The sequence below is a fragment of the Eubalaena glacialis genome, chromosome 6, assembly GCF_028564815.1.
Source record: "Eubalaena glacialis isolate mEubGla1 chromosome 6, mEubGla1.1.hap2.+ XY, whole genome shotgun sequence".
Classification (NCBI taxonomy): Eukaryota; Metazoa; Chordata; class Mammalia; order Artiodactyla; family Balaenidae; genus Eubalaena; species Eubalaena glacialis.
The window spans coordinates 126438431-126465393 of record NC_083721.1 but is presented as its reverse complement, the minus strand read 5'-3'; the positions used below and the strand labels follow the sequence as shown (position 1 = coordinate 126465393).

At 38.7% G+C, this 26963-nt stretch overlaps 1 protein-coding gene across 3 annotated transcripts in view; it reads right to left on the bottom strand.

The window, feature by feature from the left end:
- Window positions 1-26137, bottom strand: part of TFDP2 (transcription factor Dp-2) — a 158582-nt gene extending 132445 nt beyond the window's left edge. For all 3 annotated transcript variants that reach the window (XM_061194589.1, XM_061194591.1, XM_061194592.1), the window contains exon 1: window positions 26050-26137. The gene's annotated coding sequence lies outside the window, so the exon portion shown is untranslated. The remainder of the gene's footprint in view (window positions 1-26049) is intronic.
- Window positions 26138-26963: the final 826 nt, after the last annotated feature.

Sequence of the window (26963 nt, the reverse complement as noted above, 5' to 3'; positions counted from 1 at the left end):
CTCACTTTTTTTAATTGAAAAAAAATGTGTCCAGGTTTACATAAGCTTTCACCCAGGACACTACACAATGATAAAAACTGGTTAATACTACAAGCAATCAGTACAACTTTTAACAGTCTTCTACATATGTGCAGGGAAATTACGAATAATGTTGTCTGAGCACTACTCATTGGTTCACTTATTCAGTAAATACTGATTGACTGCCTGCTGCTTGTCAAACAGTAGGCTGAGCATTAAAGATACTTCGAGAAACAATGACACGGTCCCTGCTTTCATGGAGCCTACATTTTAACTCTGAAGGTAGGCATTCAACGTTTCCCAATTAACTATGTAATTACAATTACTATAAGTGCTACTACAGAGGCAAAAAAAAAGATGCAAAGGAAGCACATACAATAAGGGTCTGGAACTCTGGTGGTTTTCGAGAAGATTCCTCTGAGGAAGTGAAGTTTGAGCTGAGCTCAACAGACAAACAGAGTAAACCACTGGCAAAGAGAGAGGGGGACCTCACAGCCAGAGGGTGCAAACATCACAAGGGAATGCTCAGAGGAAGAAAAACATATGGCAAGTTCCAGTAGCTGAAGGAAGATCTATGTACCTGAAAACAAAGGGCAAGATGAGGAAAGACTGAGAGAGAAGGTTGGAGGCCCAATCATGCAGGACATTACTTTTTTCTTTTCTTTTTAATTAAATTAGTGGGAAGCCTTGGAAAGATTTTAAAAGCCAAACATCTGAACCAGAGATACTAAATTACATTCACCAAAGATTAAGTACAAATTACGTGCATTCTAATTCTTTAAAAACTGGTAATATCACCTATAATATTCTGTAATTCTTTGGTAACTGAAATATTCACTCACTTCTTGACTATACCAGGTAGGTGTATATTCATCATCTACAATTCATTTATCTAACAAACACCTTACCCTATTAGAACAAAACTCAAAGCTCAGAAATAAGCCAAAAAAAAAAAAAAAAGTCCCCAGCTCTCAAATTAGCTTTCATAAAACCTATGCACTTGTCAGTAACTCAAGTACATAGGCCTTTCTTCACTTGATTGATTTTATTTAAAATAAAATTCTCGGTAAATTTGCTTATCTTGATTTTCAGGCTTCAAGCCAATTATACTCAGTAGAAAGGATGTGCATATCAGGGAGCAAATGGGTTAGGCGCTGCTATAGATGAGTACATTGACAAAGTAATTGACAACTGGCAGCTTAATACTAAGGAAAACTAGACATATTATTACATTTTACCAAGTAAATTCACTGAAACAGAATTTCCCCCGGGAGTTCCCTGGTGGTCCAGTGGTTAGGACTCTGCACTTTCACTGCTGTGGCCCGGGTTCAATCCCTGGTTGGGGAACTAAGATCCCGCAAACCAAGTGGCACCGCAAAAAAAAAAAAAAAAAAAAATTCCTCCCTCATTCCCTGGCAAAACCGCATTAATGACATGGTCTTATACAAGCTTTCACAATAAAACCTAAGGAATACTATTGTTTAAAACATTTTCATAGATCATAACATTTATTATTTGTTCTTAATTACAGAAAACAAAATTCTAAGAGAGAAAACTTATTTCTGCCCTGACCAAACAAGCAACATCAGAAGAAATTACCCAAATTTAGAAAAAAATCACATTTCATGATCCTGCCAAGAACCTAACAGAAAGGTTCTTTTATCAAGTGGTACAAGCCAAATTTTAAACCATTAATCAATTTATGCACAATGCATGGATTAGATCACCTGTTGTCCATATGCTCTTTAGCAAAGTCTTATTTCCTGATAAATGTAGCTAAGGATAAGTAATACAAATGTTAAGATTTATCCCTACTTGATACATCACAACAGACTAGATGAGTTTTTAAAACATCATTTGGGTATTAATATAATTTACAGACAAAGTATTGTACAAAAAACTATGCAAGTGTAAAATGTTCAATTCACCTAAGGGTCCAAGAAGAAAAGAAAAATGGAGGCAATCAAAAGGAAGCAACTGACTATATAAAATAGGTAACTAATGAGAACCTGCTGTACAGCACAGGGAACTCTACTCAATGCTCTGTAGTGACCTAAATGGGAAGGAAATCTAAAAGGGTGAACATACGTATATGTATAACTGATACACTTTGCTGTACAGTAAAAACTAACACAACATTGTAAAGCAACTATACTCCAATAAAAAGACAAATACTGTAATTCTACTTACATGAAGTACTCAGAGCAGGCAAAATCGGAGAGTCAGAAAGTATACCGAATGGTGGTTGCCAGGGGCTGGGGGACAGGGGATGGAAATGGGGGACTGCTGTTTAATGTGTATAGAGTTTCAGTTTTACAAGATGAAGAGTTATGGATATGAGTGCTGGTGGTTACACAACAATATGAACTGCATACTAAAAAAGGGTTAAAGTGGTAAATTTTATGTTATGTGTATTTTACCCACAATAAAATAAAATTCTTTAATGGACAGAGAATAAAGTAGGGGATGAGCAAAAACAAAAACAAAAAACTCTACACGGAAAAATAAGCAAAACAGCCACACAAATTCTGGAAAATACAGAGTAAGGATTAGCCCCATCTAATTATTAAAACTAGTTATAAAGTTACAACAATTAAAATGTTATACACTGTAAATGAAAAAGCGTATAGATGGATGGACCCGAAAAACAAGTGCAAGAATAGATTTAAATCTACAAAGAAATTTAGTATATATCAAAGTTGACACTTCAAATTAGTTAGGTATTAACGGTTTAGGTAGATTACTCAATAAATAGCAATGGATACATGACAGTTGAGTAATCATCTTAAAAAAATTAATTGGAGGGCTTCTCTGGTGGCGCAGTGGTTAAGAATCCGCCTGCCAATGCAGAGGACATGGGTTTGAGCCCTGATACGGGAAGATAACACATGCTGTGAAGCAACTAAGCCTGTGCGCCACAACTATTGAGCCTGCGCTCTAGAGTCCGCGAGCCACAACTACTGAGCTCACATGCTGCAACTACTGAAGTCCGCGCATCTAGAGCCCTGGCTCCACAGCAAGAGAAGCCACCGCAATGAGAAGCCCACGCACCGCAATGAAGAGTAGCCCCCGCTCACCGCAACTAGAGAAAGCCCCCCAAGCAGCAACAAAGACCCAATGCAGCCAAAAACAAATAAAATAAAATAAATTTATATAAAAAAAATTAATTGGAGCCATAATTTGTACCTCGTTCGAAACAAATTCCAGATGGATCAAAAAATCCAATGCAATTTTTTAGGTATTAGAAGAAAACATGGGAGCTTGATTTTTTAATCTGTGTGGAAACCTCTTCTAAAATATGAACCCAAACCCAGGAGTCATCAAAGGAAGAAAACTGATATGACTACATTTTTTTACATTTAAAGAAGACACCACAATGCAAGTCATGAGAAAAATAAACTGGAAAGAAGTATTTGCAATTCACATTCCAGAAAAAGAGTTAATTTCTAACCTATGAAAGCTCCTATAAATAAACAGAACATAAATAGAGTCTAAAGAAAAATGGGCAAAAGATACATAACAGAAAACACAAATGGCTTTTAAACATAAAAAAAATATTCAACCTCTCTCATAAGGGAAATACAAAATAAAGCTGTAATATACAAGATCAAAAATATTGACACTGGTATACTGTACTGAGAAAAAGGAGGGAAAACAGACTTTATCATACTTGCTGGTGGTAGAATAAATAGGTACAATCTTTATGCAGGGTAACTTCACCATATCTATGAAAATTATACATGCATATATCCCATGAAGTTTTTTTCTAGAGTCATGTGAAACCGTGGATATAAAGGATACTCACTATGGTATCACTTTTATAGCAAAAGTTAAGACAAACCCTGTTTACCAATATTAGACTAGTTAAACAAATCATGGCCTAAAACAAGAAATAAGGGAGCGCATTGTGAACTGATAAAGAATGACCTCCAATGTAAACCTTTCACAGTGAAAGGAAGCAAGTTAAAGAGAAGTACGTGTAGCATACTAGCATTTGTATAAAAAGACTACCTCCTAGGCAAGGAACTGGATGGATATATGGCAAAGAGTGGGAAGAACACATTTTTCTTTTCTTTGATCAATTTTAATGAAATAATAAGATGAGCTAATTCCATCCTTTATACATTCTGTATTTTTCCCGTAAACACAAAGTACCTATGTAACACACCAACTTAATTTTTAATTCTGTATTTTCCTTCATACGGAAGCAATACTTCTGGACTTCCCTGGTGGCGCAGTGGTTAAGAATCCACCTGCGAATGCATGGGACACAGGTTCGATCCCTGGTCCGGGAAGATCCCACATGCCGCGGAGCAGCTAAGTCCGTGCGCCACAACTACTGAGCCTGCGCTCTAGAGCCTGCGAGCCACAACTACTGAGCCTGCGCACCACAACTACTAAAGCCCACGTGCCCTAGAGCCCACGCGCCTCAACTACTGAAGCCCGCACGCCTAGAGCCCGTGCTCTGCAACAAGAGAAGCCACCACAATGAGAAGCCCATGCACCGCAACGAACAGTAGCCCCCGCTCACTGCAACTAGAGAAAAGCCCGCGAGCAGCAATGAAGACCCAATGCAGCCAAAAAAAAAAAAAAGAGAGAGAGAAACGATACTGCTTTCAAAAAATAAGTAGAAATAATATCTGAAGTACAGAGTCAGGGTATGGTTTTTGTAACATTTTAGATAGAATCCTTGCTTAAGGAGTTTGAAAAACCAGAATTATTGTATTCTAATCAAATCCTATGTAAAGAAAAACCTTTTTCTACAATAAGGTTGAGAACTAAACAAGACCAAATTCACCAAATCTGACACACAGTGCAATGTAGCGACATGTGGGATTCCAAGATAAAATTACAGGAACACAGGTTTTAAAAAGCCAGAAGATGGCACCATTACTTCATTAAAGTCTCACTGGTACCTACATGCAAGCCTCTCAAGGTCTTATTAAGAGACCTGTTTTTCCTTTTCTCTATGTCTCTCTCCTGTTGCCCTTCTGCATTCGTGCCTATCCTTCTACTCTTCACCCAAGATATGAAACTGAAATAAACATTAGTGGAAAAGGAAGATAGAAGAAATTCCTGAATTTATAACAATACTATTTTAAGTGAATACAACATATTTAAAACGTATTATAAGGTTCTTTTTGCTTTAAAATTGTAGTTGATTTACAATTTTATATAAGTTTAGGTATACGATATAGTGATTAACGATTTTTAAAGATTATACTCCATTTATAATTATTATAAAATATTGGCTATATTCCCTGTGATGTATAACATATCCTTGTAGCGTATTTATTTTTATACACAGTAGTTTGTACCTCTTAATCCTCTAACACTATTTTGCCCCTTCTCCCTTTCCTCTCCCCACTGGTAACCACTAGTTCGTTCTCTATATCTGAATCTGGTTCATTTTTGTTATATTCACTAGCTCATTTTTTAGATTCCACATATAAATAATGTCATACAGTATTTGTTTTTCTCTGACTTATTTCACTAAGCATAACACCCTCCAAGTCCATCCATGTTGTTGCAAATGGAAATTTTTCATTCTTTTTAACGACTGAGTAGTATTCCATTGAATATGTGTACCACATCTTCTTTATCCCCTCATCTGTTGATGGACACTTAGACTGCTTTCATATCTTGGCTATTGTAAATAACGCTCCTATGAACACTGGGGTTCATGCATCTTTTTGAATTAGTGTTTTCCATTTTCTTCAGATATATACGCATGAGTGGAATTGCTGGATTATATGGTAGTTCTATTTTTATTTTTTTGAGGAACCTCCATACTGCTTTCCACAGTGGCTTCACCAATTTACACTCCCACCAACAGTGTACAAGGGTTCCCTTTTCTCCACATCCTGGCCAACATTTGTTATTTGTGGTCTTTTTGATGACAGCATTTCTGACAGGTATGAGGTGATATCTCACTGTGGTTTTGATTTGCACTTCTCTGATGATTAGCAATGCTGAACATCCTTTGATGTGCCTGTTGGCCATCTATATGTCTTCTTTGGAAAAAATGTCTGTTTGGATCTTCTGCCTATTTTTTTATTGGGTTATTTGTTCTTAATATTGACATGTATGAGCTGTTTATATATTTTGGGTATTAATCCCTTACCAGTCATATCATTTGCAAATATTTTCTCCCATACAGTAGGTTATCTTTTCGTTTTGTTGATGGTTTAGTTTGCTGTGCAAAAGCTTCTATGTTTAATTAGGTCCATTTGTTTATTTTTACTGTTGTTTCCTTTGCCTTAGGAGACAGATCCAAAAAAATGTTACTACAATTTATGTCAAAGAATGTTCTGCCTATGTTTTCTTCTAGGATTTTTATGGTTTCCAGGCTTACATTTAGGTCTTTAATCCATTTTGAGTTTATTTCTGTATATGGTGTGAAAAAATGTTCTAATATCTTTCTTTTACATGTAGTTCTCCATAAGGTTCTTTTGTTAAATATGAAAACACAGGTTTATATCCATTCTCTTTTGAAACTACACTAAAATGAAGCTAAAGGACTAAAAAAGGATAAAACCATCAAAAAAAATATACATATTGGTACTACCCTGGTGGTCTAGCAGTTAAGACTCCACACTCCCAATGCAAGGGGGCCGGGTTCCATCCCTGGTCAGGGAACTAGATCCCACATGCCACAAGTAAGAGCCCACATGCCGCAACTAAGACCCAGCACAGCCAAATAAATAAATAAATATTTTTTAAAAAACATATACATATGTAGCATGAAAGGAGACATCAGGGACATAAATACAGCTTATTGAAGCTAGACAGAGGGTAGCTGAACTTGGCTTGGTAAAACAGAACAAGCCAAACCCTATGCATGTGAGGGCAGGTGAGGGTATGAAACCGATAAGCTGCAAACACCACAGAAAGGCTTAAGAATGGAGACATCTGTGTCGGGGCTGAAAATAGGAATATTGGTTGAAAGGCTGTATAAGGAACAGTTTTCACCCAGAAGCCTTATCATGTAGCCAAGAAACGGCTTCTCCTGCACCCTAGCAAGAGACAAGTGATTTGTCTTAAGACACTAAACTAGACAGGATGTAGAAACCAGGTACACACAGGGGTTGTGTGTCACAGCATACCACAAAGAGATTAAATTAAGATTCACATGCTGAACAGTGGACCCCAGCCCTCTTCCCCAAATCAGCTTCCAGAACACAAGCCAATCAAGCAGGAGACTAGGAGATTCCTCCATAGGGAATCTGACCCAAGAGAAAAGACCCTCAATCACTCAATCACCCTGTATTAAGACTTGCAGTTAACAACTCCCCACGGACAGAGTTTTTACTGTCTCACTCTTTAATCTAAACAGATGGCCAAAGTTTACTGAACAAATGAGGAAAGTCTCTAACATGAAATAAAGAGACCGAATTAACAAAACAGAAGAAGGAAAAGAAAGGAAGGAAGGAAGAGGAGAGAAAGAAAGAAAGAAAGAAAGAAAAGAAGGAAGGGAAGAAAGAGAAGGAAAGCAAAGGAAGGGTGGGAAATCTACAAACTAGAACAAAAAGCTTTTTAAAATTAGAAAAAAATAAGAATCACAAATCTAGAATGTCCAACTAAAAGGGAATTTCAGAAAAAGAAAAGAGAAAAGAAGGAGAGAAATTATACCCCCAAAAGGACATATTTGTTTCTGGTAACATAGTGAACTAAAGGGTCTGTAAACTTCACCTTAACAAATATCTAGAAATGTTGGATAACTTAAAATACATATTCTCTCAAATGCTGAGCTCACAAGAAAGCGAAGTTTTCAGCTGCATGGAGGAATTTGTCAACACAAATAACCAAAACTTTTAACTTTTAATGGCTTTAAAGTGACAAGAGACGAGGCCTTGGGAATCACATGAAGTGAAGAGTTGGAATTAAGGCCCCCACTCCCTTTCTTTTTTTTTTTTTCCACCCCGTTTCAAACATTCTCAGTGAAAGGATGGACTAGGGAAGGGTAAGGAAATCAACCACCAGCAAAGACAAGACAAGAAAATGTCTCTATCTAGCTCTGGAAACTAGGGGAAAAAGCAGTCTCCTAAAAATCCTCAGATTCAGATATCATAATGATCTCCAATTAAAAGAAAAAAAAATTCATCCAGACACAGCAAAACACTAAAAATAAAGAGATCTTAAAAACAAGCAGGGGGCTTCCCCGGTGGCACAGTGGTTGAGAATCTGCCTGCCAATGCAGGGGACACGGGTTCGAGCCCTGGTCTGGGAAGATCCCACATGCCGCGGAGCAACTGGGCCCGTGAGCCACAACTACTGAGCCTGCGCGTCTGGAGCCTGTGCTCCGCAACAAGAGAGGCCGCGATAGTGAGAGGCCCGCGCACCGTGATGAAGAGTGGCCCCCGCTTGCCGCAACTAGAAGAAGCACTCGCACAGAAACGAAGACCCAACACAGTCAAAAATAAATAAATTAATTAATTTTTTTAAAAAAATTAAAATAATTTACAAAAAAAAAAAAAGAACAAGCAGAGAATGACACCAAAGGCACAGGCAGCAAAAGAAAAAATAGACAAATAGGACTTTATGAAAAATTTAAAATTCTGTGCATCAAAAGACACTATCTACAAAGTAAAAAAGCAACCCACAGAATAGGAGAAAATATTTGCAAATCATATATCCAACAAGGGATCAATAACCAGAATATACAGAGAACTCTTAAAACTCAACAACCAAAAAAAGAGAAAAAAAAAAAAAAACCAAGTAACCCAATTCCAAAATGGGCAAAGGGCTTGAATAGACTTTCCTCCAAAGAAGATGTACAAATGGCCAACAAGCACATGAAAAGATACTCAACATCACTAATCATTAGAAAAAGGCAAAATAAAATCAGTGAGGTTCTATCTCACACCCATTAGAATGGCTACTCAAGAGGGCTTCCCTGGAGGTGCAGTGGTTGAGAGTCTGCCTGCTAATGCAGGGGACACAGGTTCGAGCCCTGGTCTGGGAGGATCCCACATGCCGCGGAGCAACTGGGCCCGTGAGCCACAACTGCTGACCCTGCGTGTCTGGAGCCTGTGCCCCGCAATGGGAGGGGCCGCGTTAGTTAGAGGCCCGCGCACCGCGATGAAGAGTGGCTCCCGCACCACGATGAAGAGTGGCCCCCGCTTGCCGCAACTAGAGGGGGCCCTCACGCGGAGCGAAGACCCAGCACAGCTAAAAATAATAAATAAATAAATAAATAAATAAAGCGTAGCTATTGAAAAAAGAAGGAAATGCTAGTTCCTTAAAAAAAAAAAACAACAAGAAGTGTTGACAAGGATGTACAGAAATCGAGACTTTTGTGCACTGCCAGTGGGAATATAAAATGGTACAGCTACTGTGGAGTTTAAACAGTATGGAAGTACTGAAAAAATTCAAACTAGCATTACCATGTGATCCAGAAATTCCACTTCTGGATATATACTCAAAAAAACTGAAGGCAGGGTCTCAAAGAGATATTTGTACACCCAATGTTCACAGCAGCATTATTTACAACACCTAAAACTTGGAAGTAACCCAAGTATCCATAGACAGATGAATGGATAAACAAAATATGCTACATATACACATACAATGGAATATTATTCGACCTTAAAAAAGAAGAAAATAATGACACATACTCTAACATGGATAAACTTTGAGAACACTATGCTTAGTGAAATAAGCCCATCACACAAAGACAAATACTGTATGATTCTACTTCTATGATTTATATGACTACTTAGAGTAATCAAAATCATAAGAGACAGAAAGTAGAATGGTGGTTGTCAGGGGCTGGAGAAGGGGAGAATGGGTACAGAGTTTCAGATTTCAAGACGAAGAGTTCTGGAGATGGTGGTGATGACTGCACAACAATATGAATGTACTTAATGACACTGAACTCTATACTTTAAAGTGGTTAACACAGTAAACTTTATGTTATGTGTATTTTACCGCAATTTTTTTAAATTGGGGAAAAAAACACAGGCAGAGAGAAAAACAGATTATCTACAAACAAATGACGATTAGACTGCAGAAGACTTCTCAACAGCAGTAAAAGCAAAAACACGGTGAAGTAATATCCTCAAGGTGTTAAGGGAAAATAATAGCAAACCAGAATTCTAAACTATTTTAGAATAGTTTTCAACTAAAAATAAGCACGAAATAGGACATTTTCAGTGAGTTTACCTTCAACAGACATTCAATAAAGAGGCATCCAAAGGATATACTTCAGGAAAATGGAAACTAAACTGAAAACGCAAAAGAAATTCAAGAAAGAGAAATAAAAAAGGTACGAGTATATATAAACATACATCATCTGTATGATAGTTATATTGAATAATTTTAGAAGATGAAGAAAGTGGGGGGGAAAACAGGAGGAAATATGCCTGGACAACAAAAATATAAGAAGGAAGGCATTTGATCAGAATTAAAGAATTCAAAGGGCCTTGTGTTGTTTAGAAAATACTGTGTTAAATTAAATATGCTCACTAAAAATGTAAAGGCAACCACTAAAAGGATAAAGGAATTATCAAAAGCTGGCAGGATAGAAAAACAGAAGCAGCACAGAAAAAGCAGTATAAATGGATGGTAAAAAGAAATGCAAATACATAAATAAACTCGTTAGTCAAAAAGATTGTCACGTTGGGGGGCTTCCCTGGTGGCACAGTGGTTCAGAATCTGCCTGCCAATGTAGGGGACACGGGTTCGATGCCTGGTCTGGGAAGATCCCACATGCCGCAGAGCAACTAGGCCCGTGAGCCACAACTACTGAGCCTGCGCGTCTGGAGCCTGTGCTCCGCAACAAGAGAGGCCGCGACAGTGAGAGGCCCGCGCACCGCGATGAAGAGTGGCCCCCCGCTCGCCGCAACTAGAGAAAGCCCTCGCACAGAAACGAAGACCCAACACAGCCATAAATAAATAAATAAATAAATAAATAAATAAATAAATAAATAAATAAATAAATAAATAAAAGATTGCCACATTGGGTTTAAAATAAATAAAATGGAGAACAAAATCCAACTGCTCTTTGCAGTATCTAACACATACCTCCACAGAAAGTAATAGAATGAAAAAAGACAATGTGACTCTATAAACACACAAATGGTCTTTATAGTAAGAGCATTATAGAGGATAAAGAGGATATAACGATTAAAGGTTCTTTTCAGCAGGAAGACACAAATATTCTAAATTTGAATGTATTTTATAACAGTTCACAAGTGTATAAAGAAAAAAATAGACAAATTTACAAGGAGAAACTGAGAAATCTACAATAAAGGAGATTTTAACATACACCTCGCAGTAATGATGAGTTGAACAGACAAAATAAGAAAGTCAGTAAGGGTATACACAAAATTTCATCAACACAATTAGTAAGTGTGGTCTAAGAGACATATGTACCAACCTGCCCCCAAAATAGGAGAATACACATTTTTTTCCAAAGAATTCTCTTCAAAACAATGCCTCATTTGATGAGGTCAGTATAACCTTTACAACAAAGCCAGATAATAGGAACAATATGTTAAACTACAGTCGATTTTAACTTATGTACAGCAACAAAATCAATACAGAAAAACACAAAAATCAATAAACACTAGGAGGATTACAATGGTAAAGAAAGTCCAATAGTAGGAAAGACTAAATACTTAATAATAAATTACAAGAAATGTATAAAAACTTGTATGAGGGAATTGAAAACATATGTCTACACAAAAGCCTGCACACGAATGTTCATAGCAACATTATTATAATAGCCAAAAAGCGTAAACAAACCCAATGTCTACCAACTGATGAATGGATAAATAAAAAGGGCTGTATCTCTACGATGGAATGCGTATTATTTGGCAATAAAAAGGGAGATGAAGTATTGTTACATGTTACAGTATGTATAAACCTAGAAAATATTACACTAAGTGAAAGAAGGCAGCCACAGAATGCCACGTTGTATGATTTAATTTAAAGATGATTTAGATATTATACATGAATAGTTCATTTACATGAACTATTCAGAGGAGGCACATCCAAAGAAACATAAAGTAAATTAGTAGTTGCCCAGGGCTGGAGGGAGAAGGAAATGAGGAGTGACTGCTAATGGGCACAGGTTTCTCTTCAGGGTACTGGGAATGTTCTGGAATTAGGTGGTGGTGATGGCTGCATATATCTGTGAATACACCAAAACCCACCAAATCATATACTTTAAAAGGTGAATTTTATGATAATTATAATGCAATAAAGCTTTTTAAAAAAAAAAAACGAGGAAATTTTTCAGTACTCCTAAAGAAGATTTGAACAATGGAAAGACATACCCTGTTTTTGGATAAGACAATTGAACATTATAAGGATATAAATTCTCCCTAATTTATAAATTCAATGTAATCCCAATAAAAATACTAACAACCCATTTTATAGATTTAGACAGGTTGACATTAAAGTTGACATAGAGGGACTTTCCTGGTGGCACAGTGGTTAAGAATCCGCCTGCCAATGCAGGGGACACAGGTTTGAGCCCTGGTCCGGGAAGATCCCACGTGCCGCGGAGCAACTAAGCCCGTGAGCCACAACTACTGAGCCTGTGCTCTAGAGCCCACAAGCCACAACTACTGAAGCCTGCGTGCCTAGAACCCGTGCTCCACAACAATAGAAGCCACCGCAACGAAGAGTAGCCCCCGCGAGCCACAACTAGAGAAAGCCCGCGCGCTGCAACGAAGACCCAACACAGCCAAATAAATAAATAAGTAAATAATTTTTTAAAAATTAAAAAAAATAAAGTTGACATAGAAAACAAACATGCAAGAATAACTAGGAAAGTACTGGAAAAGAAAAACTATGAATGGAAAATAACCTTACCAGATATTAAAATATGCTATACAGCCTCCATAATTAAAACATTGTGGTACAGATGCACAAATAGGCCAGTAGACCAGTGGACAGAATAGAAAGTACAGAATTAGACCTAAATACATATGGAAATTTAGTATATGACAAAGTTGGCATCCCCAATCATTGGGTAAAGATGGACGCTTTTCAGATTTTTTAAAAATTGTGGTAAAATATACGTAACATAAAATTTACTATCTTAACCATTTTTCGGTTTAGAGTTCAGCAGCATCAAGTACATTCATACTGAAGTATAACCAACCTCCAGATCTCTTTTCATCTTGAAAGACTGAAACTACATAATCATTAAACAATAGCTCCACATTCACCCCTCCCCCTAGCCCTTGACAACCACCATTCTGCTTTGTCTCTCTGAGTCTGACTGCTCTAAGTAACTCATATAAATGGAATCATACAGTATTTGTCTTTTCGTGACTGGCTTATTTCACTTAGCATCAAGTTCCCAGGGTTCATCCATGTTACAGCATGTGTAAGAATTTTCTTCCTTTTTAAGGTTAAACAATATTCCACTGTATGTATATACTACATTTTGCTAATCCATTCATCTATTGATGGACATGTGGGTTGCTTCTATCTTCTATAAACATGGGTGTAAACATGAGTGTACAAATATCTCTTTGAGGCTCTGCTTTCGATTCTTTTGAGTATATATCCAGAAGTGGAATTGCTGGATCACATGGTAATTCTACTTTGAATTTTTTGAGGAACTTCTATACTGTTTTCAACACTGGCTGTACCATTTTATAAATTTTACCACCAACAGTGTAAGGGTTTCAATTTCTCCACCAACCAAGGTTCCAATTCTCACCAACACTTGTTATTTTCTGTTTTTTGGGTTGTTTTTTTTTTTTATAGGCGTCATCCTAATAGGTATGAGGTGGTATCTCACTGCAGTTTTGACTTGCATTTCCCTAATGATTAGTGTATGTTAAACATCTTTTCAGGTGCTTTTTGGCCATTTGTATCTTCTTTGGAGAAATGTCTATTCAAGTCTTTTGCCAATTTTTTTTTTGGCTGCGTTGGGTCTTCGTTGCTGCACGTGGGCTTTCTCTAGTTGCGGCAAGCGGGGGCTACTCCTCGTTGCAGTGCCTGGGTTTCTCATTGCTGTCATTTCTCTTGTTGCGGAGCACGGGCTCTAGGCGCGCTAGAGTGGCACTTCAGTAGTTGTGGCACTTGGGCCCTAGGGTGCGTGGGCTTCAGTAGTTGTGGCACAGGCTCAGTAGTTGTGGCTCTTGGGCTCTAGAGCTCAGGCTCAGAAGTTGTGGCGCATGGGCTTAGTTGCTCCACGGCATGTGGGATCTTCCCGGACCAGGGATCGAACCCGTGTCACCTGCACTGGCAGGCGGATTCTTAAGCACTGCACCACCAGGGAAGTCCTTTTGCCAATTTTTGAATCAGGCTGTTTGGGTTCTGGTAGAGGTTCTTTATATATTCTAGATATTAACCCCTTATGAGACATATGATTTTCAAATATTTTCTCCCATACCATGGGCTGTCTTTCACTCTTAATGGTGTCTTTTGATGCACAGACGTTTTTAATTCTGATGTAGTCCAATTTACCTGTTTTTACTTTTGTTACCTGTGCTTTTGGTATCATGTCCAAGAAATCACTGCCAAATCCAAAATCATAAAGATTCTTACCTATGTTTTCTTCTAAGAATTTAATACTTTTAGCTCTTAAGTTTAGGTCTTTGATTCATTTTGAGTTAATTGTTATATATGGTATAAAGGCCCAATTTTATTTTATTTTTCACATGGATATCCAGTTTCCCCAACATCATTTGTTGAAAAGACCACCCTTTCCCCATTGAATGGTCTTGGCACCCTTGTCAAAAATAACTTGCCCATATATGCAAGGGTTTATTCTGGTCTATTATATTCCACTGATTTATATGTCTGTCTTTATGCTAGTACCACATTGCTTGATTACTGTAGCTTTGTAATAAGTAGTGAAATTGGGAAGTCTGAGTCCTCCAGCTTTATTCCCTTTCAGGATTGTTTTGGCTATGTGAGGTCCCTTGAAATTCTATGTGAATTTTAGAAGGGATTTTTCTGTTTCTGTTAAAAAAAAGAAATTGGGATATTGATAAAGATTGCACTGAATTGGTACATCACTTTGTGTGGTACTGACATTTTAGCAATATTAACTCTTCCAGTCTAGGAACACAAGTTGTCTATTTATTTGTGTCTTCTTTAATTTCGGCAATGTTTTGTAATTCCATGTACCAGTGTTTTGCCTCCTTGATTAAGTTTATTCCTAAAGTATTTTATTCTTTTTTCTTCTTCATGCTATCCTGAGTGGAATTGTTTTCTTAATTTCCCCTTTGGATTGTTCACTACGTTAGTGTGTAAAAATGCAACCGATTCTTTTGTGTTGATTTTTTTATCCTGCAACTTTGCTGAATTTGTTCATTAATTCTAATAGGTTTGGGTATGTAGAATCTTTAGGGTTTTCTACATATAAAGATCATACTGTCTGCCAATGGAGAAAATTTTGCTTCTTCCTTTCCAATTCAGATGTCTTTTCTTTTTCCTGACTAATTGCTCCAGTTAGGACTTCCAGTACTATGTTAAATAGAAGTGGTGACTGCAGACATCCTTGTCTTGTTCCTGAACTTGAAGAAAAGCTTTCAGTCTTTCACAACTCAGTGTGATGTTAGCTGTGGGCTTCTCCTATAGGGCCCTTTTACATGTTGAGGTAGTTCCTTCTATTCCTAGTTTGTTGAGTGTTTTTATCATAAAGGGTGTCGAATTTCGTCAAATACTTTCTGGTATCAACTGAAAAGATGAACTTTTTAATAAATGGTGCTGGGCAGTCATTTTGAAAAAGATAAAATTAGATCCATATCTCACACCATACACACAAATAAACTCCAAAAGGATTAGAGATCAAGATTTAAAAAATGAAAGTGGGCATCCATCAACTTAACCAAGGTAAACAAGGGTAACCAAGGTAAATATCACCAATGATAAAACATATTGACATGACGAACCCCTTGATGAGCTCTGTGAAAGAAAGATACATCATTTTTTGTGGTAGTTTTACTAGAGACAACATTGGACAAAGTCAAATAAAGGATATTCTGGAAAATATAAGATCGGTACTCTTCAAAAGTGTCAAGGTCATGTAACAAAGAAAAACTGAAGGCTGTTAGAGAATAGAGAATACTAAGGAGAAACAACTAAATGCAATGTGGGAGCCTAGACAGGATCCTGGAACAGAAAAATGTCATTACAGAAAAAAATGATGAAATTCAAATTAAGGTCTGTAGTTTAGTTAATAATATTGTCCTGATGTTAGTTTCTTGCTCCTGATAATTATATTACGGTTATGAAAAGGTTAACATTAGGAAGGTGTATCTTTCCTGCAAGTCAAAAATTAGTTTAAGTAAAAAAGTTTTAAAAAAAGAAATACAGCAATAATTATACCGCTAAGAGTGATAACCATCAAAAGAACTAAAAGCAGATATGGTTAAAGGTAGTTTTACTAATTCATTCTGTTAGAAATCAAGATAGTTCCCCTTGGGGAAGAGGTGTTCATGACTGGAAAGGGACAGTAGGGTGCTGTTAATTGTCTGTTTCTGGATCTAGGGTGCTAGTTACACTGATGTGTTATTTAGTTAGTGAAAATTTGTCCAATTTTAGATACCTATCATCTTTCATTAAAAAAGCATTTTTTAAAAACATAGTTTTACCTCTGGATAGTGGGATGAAAAATATGAAGAAGACTCTTCTTTCAGAAAATTTTAAATTGGTAACTGCCAAATATTAATACAAGAAGTCAGAAAGGCAAGCATGAGACCCTAAGCCCAGACGAATCCAGAAAGCACAACTGGTCTATTTTATTTCGCCATCCTCAGCAACTGATCTCCTATATTCCTCTTGAGAAAAAGTGGGATTTGTGCAAGATAACCAAGAGCTAAGACTAAGAGTAGATATAACAGGGAGTATCTTCAAGGGAACTATCAGACACAACAAGATTCACACAGTAAGCACTAGATAATGTAAACTGTGAGAGAGCTTCTGATATTGGACATAAAAATTTTACCAAACACACACTGGTTACTTAAGATAGATGTAGATTCAATGTGAAAAATTCATCAAAGTTGCTAGTAGTCACAACATGAAAAAATGCTTCATATTGTTACAGAAAGCCTAAAAAATAACTAGATGGTGAGCTGAGAATTACTCTACCCTTGAGATAATTAGGATGATAAAAAACAGTCAGAAAAAGTTTTACACAAATTACTAAGTCAAATGAATGTCATAGTTCCCTGTTTCCACTCAAGGTCAATCTGAGTCAAAGTGTTCCTTTCCAGGGTGAGTACTGGAGTGAATTTTACACAAACATGAAGAGGTATTAAATAAGTCAGAGGCTTTTGACCCTAAGATAGATGCCTAACTAGATAGACAGATAGACAGACAGCCAGTCTGAGCTCTATGCTACAGTTGATCAGAATGCTTCAATATATACCTAGAGTTAAACGTGAAGAGAAAAAAAAAATCCTTCTGTACAATATTTTCTACTTTGGTGAAAAGATATGTACTATCATTCTTATTTTCAAGATCAGCTCAGTGCTTTGTGACCACCTAGAGGGGGAGGGTAGGGAGGGTGGGAGGGAGGGAGGGAGACGAAAGAGGGAAGAGATATGGGGACATATGTATATGTATAGCTGATTCACTTTGTTATAAAGCAGAAACTAACACACCATTGTAAAGCAATTATATGCCAATAAAGATGTTAAAAAAAACAAAACAAAACACATTCCTTGTTGCATATTCAGTTCACCAGGCATATCCACACCCCTGGTGATAACAGCATCATTACCCACCATTTTTTTTGACTATGAAATACATGCGCTCCTGCTCTGTGACGAACGATAAACACCGCCCCTATTATTTGCTATTATATTTTTATTCTTCTTACTTTTCAGAACACTTTTAGCCTTTTTCTCTTCTTTCATCACAACTTCAAGATTTTACATCATTTCATAATACCCAACTTTTTTTCTTTTAGCCCATACATATTTAATTTTTAAACAAGTCAAAAGGACACGTAGCATATAACATAGGCATTAAGATAAATTAAAAATTTATGTTACAAAGGAGTTAGGTTAACGTCTTATCTAAGCGTGTACTTGTTTCTATTCACAGTAAACCAGTCAGTGTAACAGATTCACACAGCTCATAATCAGGATTTAACCAATTAACTGAAATACAGCTGAAATGAAGATATCACAACATCATACAGAAATGGTCTATTTTTAAATTATAGTAAACAGTGACACTAGAGAAAGGATGATCAATCAAAAACGGTGGCTAATTTTCAAATCACTTACTTATATTTGGATCAATTCACAATGCTCTAGGAAAAACAGAAACTATACTGGAAAGACTCAACTAAGAAGAACCTATAAATATGTCTGGGTTCTTGCATTAATGTTGAAGGCCTAAGTATTTTATTTTATTATTATTATTATTTTTGCAGAGCTTTTATTTATTTATTTATTTAGCTGGGTGATCAGAGTGACTTTTTTTTTTAATTGAAGTAGAGTTGATTTACAAGATTGTGCTAATATCTGCTGTACAGCCAAATATGGAAGAAAAGGCCTAAACATGTCAGTGAGGCAATACAGTGGAGTGGCTAGCACTGCAGTCAGATTCATGTTTGAGCCCCAGCTCTGCCATCACTATCTTTCTAATCCCAGTAAAGCAATTTATGTCCTCACCTATAAAATGAAAAACAATTAAACCTATCTCACACACAGCTGGGCAGGACTACATGAGGTCCTCATCACATTGTCAGTGTTTGCAAAGCAAGCCATTAAAATTCATAATGAATACAAAGCTTTCAGATTTTAGATCATTATTTTCTCACTTAATCCTAGAAAATATGTTGTGGTCTTTTACATTTTGTAGGTTATGAAAGAACAGCCTTGTAAACAGGATTTCACTTTTTTTCAATGAGCTGCTTATATTAGTATCTCTTATTTTCTTTACTTACTATGATCTCTCTCATTTCACTTGAAATTACTTTCTGTTATTGGGAAGAAGGGTTTTGTAGGTAGTGACCCCTTTCTAAAAAGTCTTTTCCTTAGCACTAGTTTCACATGCTTTTGCTTAGTATTTCAGTTTCTTGAAATTTATTCCTATTTTATGTCACTTATATCAAGAGAAGAAATTCAATTGTCTTGAACATTTCCCCCAGAGTGTAACTTCAATTAGCCTACGAAATTAATAACTCGGAACAGATCTTAGAGTTGAAGTATCTAATAGTCCAGACTATCCCAAGAATACTGCTGGATCTGATATAATAACAGTAAAAGAAAATAATTTGACTTGGGAAGAGGGAATACTTAAAGTTCTTTCAGAAAGAGCTCATTTATAAGAAATATTTAGCTGCTTTTACATTGTAATTAACTAGTTTACTAATTAAGTTAGCAAGTATTTGCTCAAATTTTAAGGTCAGTGGAAGAAGTTACGGTGTTTTTCACAAAGATTTTCACTGTATGTTTCTTAGAATGTCTCCACAGGTAATATATTCTGCTACCTTTGAACACTGATGTGTTCAACTTAAAAATACATAATCACGGGGCTTCCCTGGTGGCGCAGTGGTTAAGAATCTGCCTGCCAATGCAGGGGACATGGGTTCAAGCCCAGGAAGATCCCACATGCCACGGAGCAACTAAGCCCGTGCGCCACAACTATTGAGCCCATGCACCACAACTACTGAAGCCCGCGCGCCTAGAGCCTGTGCTCCGCAACAAGAGAAGCCACTGCAATGAGAAGCCCGTGCACCGCAATGGAGAGTAGCCCCCGCTCTCCACAACTAGAGAAAGCCCACGCACAGCAACGAAGACCCAACACAGCCAAAAATAAATAAATTTTTAAAAAAAATACATAATCACTATGCTCACAAAATGTTCCTACTTGTAAAGACTTTGTAGCTTAAAATGTATCAATTAGTGCAGAATCATTTATCTAACAGTTTTTCCAAACTTTCTTTAGCCTAGAAATCATTTTATTGACTGCTATTTGTTAGTTGCATATGTTCTTTCTTTTCTTCCAGTTTTATTGAGATATAGCTGTCAAAAGCACTGCAAAGTTTCGGTGGACAGCATGATGATTTATCTACATACATCATGAAGGGATTATCACAATAAGCCTAGTGAATATCCATCATCTCATACAGATACAAAACTAAAGAACCAGAAAAATATTGTTCTCCTGTGATGACAGCTCTTAGAATTTCCTCTCTTAACAACTTCCGTTCATAACATAGAGCAGTGTTCATAATATTTATCATGGTGTACATTACACCCCCAGTTTTTATTTTTGGCCCACCATGCAGCATGTGGGATCTTAGTTCCCAGGGATCGAACCGCACCCCTTGCAGTGGAAGCATGGAGTCTTTTTTTTTTTTTAAATAAATTTATTTATTTATTTATTTATTTTTGGCTGCGTTGGTCTTTGTTGCTGCACCTGGGCTTTCTCTAGTTGTGGCAAGCGGGGGCTACTCTTCGTCGTGGTGCGTGGGCTTCTCACTGCGGTGGCTTCTCTTGTTGCGAAGCACGGGCTCTAGGTGTGCAGGCTTCAGTAGTTGTGGCACACAGGCTCAGGAGTTGTGGCTCGTTGGCTCTAGAGAGCAGGCTTCAGTAGTTGTGGTGCATGGGCTTAGTTGCTCAGTGGCATGTGGGATCTTCTCGGCCCAGGGATCGAACCCGTGTCCCCTGCATTGGCAGGCGGACTCTTAACCACTGTGCCACCAGGGAAGTCCCAGCACGGAGTCTTAAGCACTGGATCGCCAGGGAGGTCCCACAAACTCATTCTTTAATAACAACATACTTGGCTCTTCTCAAAGTAAAATGGAATCTGTTACATAAACTTATTATGCTTTTGAGTATTAAAAAAAAAAAAAGAAAGAAAGATTTCTCTTCTCCAAATACTTTCCCCTATTCTATCTTTCCCTGCACTTAGAATTCTTCAAGGGCTGAGGCTATGTCATGCTCCTCTGTCAGCTCAGTGGCTCACACAGTGCCTGTAACATAGTAAGCACTCCATATCTGTCAGCTGAGTGACTCACACACAGACCAGCTGGTGAGGAATCACCACTGCACCATGCCTACTATCTGGCTGATGGTTCATATCATCTCTAAGAATAAGTAAGGTAAAAAATAAAGAGGGCGGGGGAGGCTTGAATTTAAAAGGCTAGTAAACAGAAAACAGAATAAGGGAGTTGGAAAGTAGTCAAAAATTAAAATCTAATTAGATCATTAAAGATTTTTCCAGTGGGGAACAAAAGACTTTAAAGAAATACATGCATTTTAAAAACAGGGACTTCCCTGGTGGTGCAGTGGCTAAGAATCCGCCTGCCGATGCAGGGGACACGGGTTCGAGACCTGGTCTGGGAAGATCCCGCATGCAGAGCAACTAAGCCCGTGTGCCACAACTACTGAGCCTGTGCTCTAGAGCCTGAGAGCCACAACTACTGAGCCCACGTGCCACAACAACTGAAGCCCGCGGCACCTAGAGCCCGTGCTCCGCAACAAGAGGAGACACCGCAATGAGAAGCCCGCGCACTGCAATGAAAAGTGGCCCCCACTCGCCACAACTAGAGAAAGCCCACGCGCGGCAACAAAGACCCAACGCAGCCAAAACTTAATTAATTAATTAATTAATTTAAAGAAAAAACATGAAGGACTTCTCTAGTGGTCCAGTTGGTTAAGACTCCACTTTTCCACTGCAGAGGGCACGGGTCTGGGAACTAAGATCCTGCATGCTGTGCAGTCCAGCAAAAAACAAAACAAAACAAAAAAGATGATTCTGGCTGCAGTGCTTAAGGATTGGAGACAGAAAGAGATCAAAGAAGGAAGGTCAAAAGGAAGCTATTATTGTAGAGAAAAGGAATGGAGGCCCAGACTATGGTAACAACAGTAGGAATGGCGAGAAATGGACATGGATTACCTTTTTGCTTCAGGTATCTCTATCAGGAAAAATTCTCTTCAGGTTGGATGGGGTTAAATGAGCATTGGTATCTTGCACAAAATGGGCAATTAATAAATTTAATCAATGAATTAATGGAAACCAAAGCTCAATATGGATGAGAAGATTCTAAAGAGAGTTCCTAACTGCTCTAAGGAAACCTTCAACAAGGTATATCACTTCCGATGAAATGTCCATGCAGCTGCTAGGGAAAGGGGATCCTGCCAACTATTGATCACTGAAGTTAAATGTAACTCTAGACAAGATTTTAGAGTCATTACTGAGAGAAGTCTATGAACACAGAAAAAGCAATAACCAACCTATGCTCCTGGAAATCAGTATAGTTTCATTAAGGACCAATAATGACAGATTAATGCTCTTTTATTTTTTTGACAGAGTAAACAGATAGGATTTTTTAAAATGAAGTATATAAAGTTACCTGGGTTTTAGGAAGGCAATTGTTAAAGTTCCTTATATTTTCCTTGTGAAAACCTAGAAGTATTTGAGGTAGATAATGATAAATTAGCTGGATTTCTAATTAGCTGAACAACTTGAATCAAAGAATTAACAGGTTTTTATAAATCAACATTATGAGGTCTCTAGCAGGGTAAGAGCTCTGCTCCTAGGCCCACCTAGTCAACATTTTAATAATATTTGCATGAAGGCTATGTCAGCATTATCAAAATTATAGTTTATCAAATCTATGGATAAACAAATAAGCTTTTTTATTGAATGACCAAATCAAGACTTTTTCTTTTTTTTAAAGTCAACATACTGGAACCAATCTGACAAGATAAAATTTAATCGGGATAAATATGAAGTCCTACCAAAAAATATTCTATTAAAGAACTGGGAGAGCATGGACAAAACAACTCAAGAATGTTAGGTGACTACAAAATCAATAATGGGTAATGCACATAGCACTTAAATGCCAGGGACTATTCTAAATGCTTTACATATATGCATTCATTTATTCCTTAGAAGAACCCTATCAGATAGGTACTATGATAAACCCCATTTTACAGATGAGAAAACTGAGGCCCCAAAATGTTTACATAATTTACTCAAGGTCACCCAGCTGATAAACTGTAGAACCAGGATTTAAACCCAGGCAGGCCAGCCCCAGAGTTCGCCTTCTTGACAGGACATTATTGTAAATTAACAGTGCCGCGTGGTTGCCAAAGAAGCAAGTCTACTCTTAATCTTAAATTAGAGCGGTAACTTACGGTCTTCTCTACTGGTTAATATCTAATTATGGGTACTACACTTTTAAGAAGAATATGGATGAACTGACACAAACCCACAGATGAGCCATAAGTATTTTGAGGAGGTGCAAATCAAAACAACAAAATCATTAGAGGAGGTTAAAGACTGAGAATATTCTGTCTAGAAAAGAAAAGAATCAGGAGAATATAGGAAGTATCTTCAAATATTTGAAAACCCACTACAGAGGGGACAGAACTAGAACCAGTGAAGATATAACTTCTAGTTCAGTAAAAGAAATAATTTTATAAAAATTAGAGTTGTCCAAATATCTTTGCCTCAGAAACTATGAATCTTCTCTCCAGAAAAATATACAAATGCATATAAAATTTCCAAAGGTTCACAAATCTACTTTTAATTGTATTCATGCCCCATCCCTAGAATCATTTATCCCAGATTAAAACGGAAAAGATTCAAGTATGAAGAGGCAAATATATTTAATAATCTTTAAAACTGATTACAGCTTAAAACTTTATGATCTAAAAAACACTGAACTTCATGCTTTCTAGTTTCCTCTAAGACACATTAAGATACATGTTACAATAAGAGTTTAAAATATGATGACAAGTTCAGAAAAAAAGTGAAATCAAGTTTGCCAAGCGACAATGTAAACTGACTATAAGTAAGCTCTGACTGTAAGTAATAATGGCTTACTATTTTATCTTTAAAAGAAACATACCTAAGTTTACAGATTAAAAAATGAGGTGCTAGTATACTACTCAATATCTAATATTTAATGCCCAAATTAGAAAGTTTCCCCCTCTGCCTTTAAGACTTCATCTTAAACTCGCCCTTCTCATCTTTTAGTCCTGGTTAATTGTTAAGGTTGACAAACTAAGAAACAATGGGCTAGAAGTCAGAACACTAGGTTCTACTTCACTATCTTTGCCATGAATTTAATTTTGGTTTAGTCTGTTTCCTCACCACATTCCAAGAACTTTCATATACCTAAATAGGCTTTAAAAATGGTGAAGTGCAATGTAAATATATGATTCATGCATTATGCATAAAACATAAAATATCAACAGCAAGAAAACAAAGCCAGTCTTTCTATAATGCTAAAAAAAAAAAAAGCAAATGTATATTCACATTTCAATTCCTAATTACAAAAAGCAATCTTTGAATCCTTCAGGTTGTGTTTTAATGTATAATTTCCATCCACAAATGCTTTCCATATTAAGGATAAACATATCTGTGCACCCAATTTCAAGTTGTATTGAGGGGACATAGCTCACAGTTAAGAATTCTGGCGGCAAGGGAAAAACTTGAAGGTGCCAGTTGGACGACACATTTCCAAGAGTTGGGGGGAAAGATACATGATCACAAAATGGTAACGTGAAGTATTAAACACTTGAAAAATTCTGTTTTCCCTCTTAATTAAACAACTAGACATAAAGAGAACTCAAAAATAAGAGTTTAATAAGTCTTGGGCCTTTATTAAATATAAGCACCACACTGCTGAAACTGCAACTGTACTGTCAGAACAGGGCTACAGACACCATGTCTGCCATGAGACTAGACTCTAGTTCCAGGCACAAGATGTTCTAATAAATAACAAATGCATCAAGAGCCAGCACAGAAGTGTGACAGAATCCGGGGTCTAGGCATTTGATTTTTCTCCGGGTGCTACTTGAGAATGGACACTGCCATTAAAGATTTATTACAGTAACAGGATAGTGATAAAGCTTTAGCTAAATTATAGGCCAACCAATGAAATGGAAAAGCAACATGCAATATCAGATCAACTAAATTATTTTCTGTATAATTTTGTACAGAGGTAGGGTTATGATTACACCATAGAGAGGACAGATGAATAACCTCAACTATATCTATTAGGTGAAGATGATTTCAAGCCGTTAAGAGAAAAGAAAAGTGGCCCAGAAAAAAATTAGGCTACAGAAGTCAAATGAAAAAACACAACACTAAGATTTGGGGGAGAAAGGGGAAGGAAGAGAATGAGCTACTGACTTACTAAAAAGAGAGCAAAGAAGTGGGAGAGGGAGTCTGAGCCCTCAGAGCCAGAATGAGTAAAAGTATTCAAAGGCTCCAAGGGAGCTTCAGCAGTGAATACGGAAAGGGACGACCCTGTAACTGCTTCAACGGAAAAAGAGAAACAACACGGGGAACTTTTCTAAACCATCATTCACGGGGGTCAATTAAACGCCTAACTCATGCACGGGAGGGCAATTAATAGGAGGTGAGCTTTGTTCCAAATGGTTACACCGATTAGTCCATTTCCTCCTGGCAACACCCTCAATAGGTGGATACTATTTTACAGATGAAGAAACTGAGACCACACAACGCCGGGTCACAGAGACTGGTACCAGAGACTGAGCACTCATCCGCCTAGGTGCACTGTCTCCCTGCAAGAGCCTACAAAAATCTTTACCCTCTTCTGTGGAGAGACCTTGGCTCTCCGGAATTTCTCAAAGGAGTCTGGGCCCCAAAAGTGACCCTCTACTTGAGAGAAAAGTTCCCTTATAGAGGCTACGAGGCTCTTCCAAGCGCACGAGGCTTTGGAACTCTGAAATACACCTGGTAGAGACGGAAAACCAGACTTAGAAGCCATGCTTCTCCCCTGAAGATACCGAGAAAGTAGAAAGCAGCCCTTCCTCTCTTCCACGAGGCGTGACTCAGGGACGGTGCCTCCCCCAATTTGCTCTGTGTGTCTGTGTGTGGCTGGGGGGGTGGGGGGGGGGAAGGGGAGAAGAGGCGGTCTCCGGTTTCCGACTCTCTTCCCCAGACACTCAAGGGTTACTCGGCCAGGCCTGGAAGAATGCGTGGGAATAAACAGATGGGACTCGGGGTGACAAGGGGGCCCGGAGGCGCAGGGAGGGGAACCTGCCCAGGAACACGCCGGGCCGGGTCCGGAGGCCCTCGGCACGGAGCCCGCGCCCGCACCCTGAACCTTACCGCCGCTTGGCTGCAGAGAACGAGGCGACCACGCAGGGCTGTTCTTCGAGCCTGGGGCGCGTCTTCGGGCGCCGCCGCTCCAGTGGCGCCCGCGGCTGGCGGCGGCCGGGTCCCGGCCGACTCACACGCGGGGCAGGCTGGGCGATCCGCGGCCTGCCCAGTCGAGGCCCTGGAGTTCGAGGCCCCGGGACGCCGACCGCGCGCGCGCCCCTGAGCCTGCCCAAAGAGGAAGGGTCAGGGCGCGCCCGCGTACCGAGCAGCGCCGGCGGCTGCAGCCGAGACCGCTGGCGGCTCCGTCCGCCCTCGCCCGGCCCAGCCACTGCCCCGCTTCCCCCGCGCGAGCTTTGGCGGCGGAGCAGCACGGTGAGCGCCGATTGGTCCTCGGGATGAATGACGTAAGGCGCCTCTCCCCACGGATTGGCCAGGCCTGCGGTGCGTGCGAGGAGTAAACAAACCCCGCCCCGAGGCTTCCCAAAGAGAGGAGGGGGCCGCGAGGTGGAGGAGCGGGGCGTCAGGCGCTCTGCCGGGTCCCTGGGTTGTCCACTGGATGTTCTCAGTGGGTCCCCCGCAGGGATCTCGCCAACGCGGCTCCCCAGCCGCCTCCGGGGCAGGCTACAGGCCTGAGGCCTAAAATTTATAGACACACCCTTCCCCGCCCCTTCCCCCGGCTTGGGTGGGAATCTTGACTTTTCCATCCACCCCCATCCCCCCCGGCCCCAAGCAGGAAAACCCCCATCTCTCTTAGAAAAGGAGGAACTAGGTCATCCCTAGTTCCCAAGCACAACTCCGTCCCCAGTCACTTGATGGGTCACCTCCGGGGCAGCAGCATGGAGGGGCATGGGGACGAGTGATTGAGGCCACGTGTGGGGACGAGTATGCGGTAAATTATTCAGACAGGGGTTAGAGACCGCTGG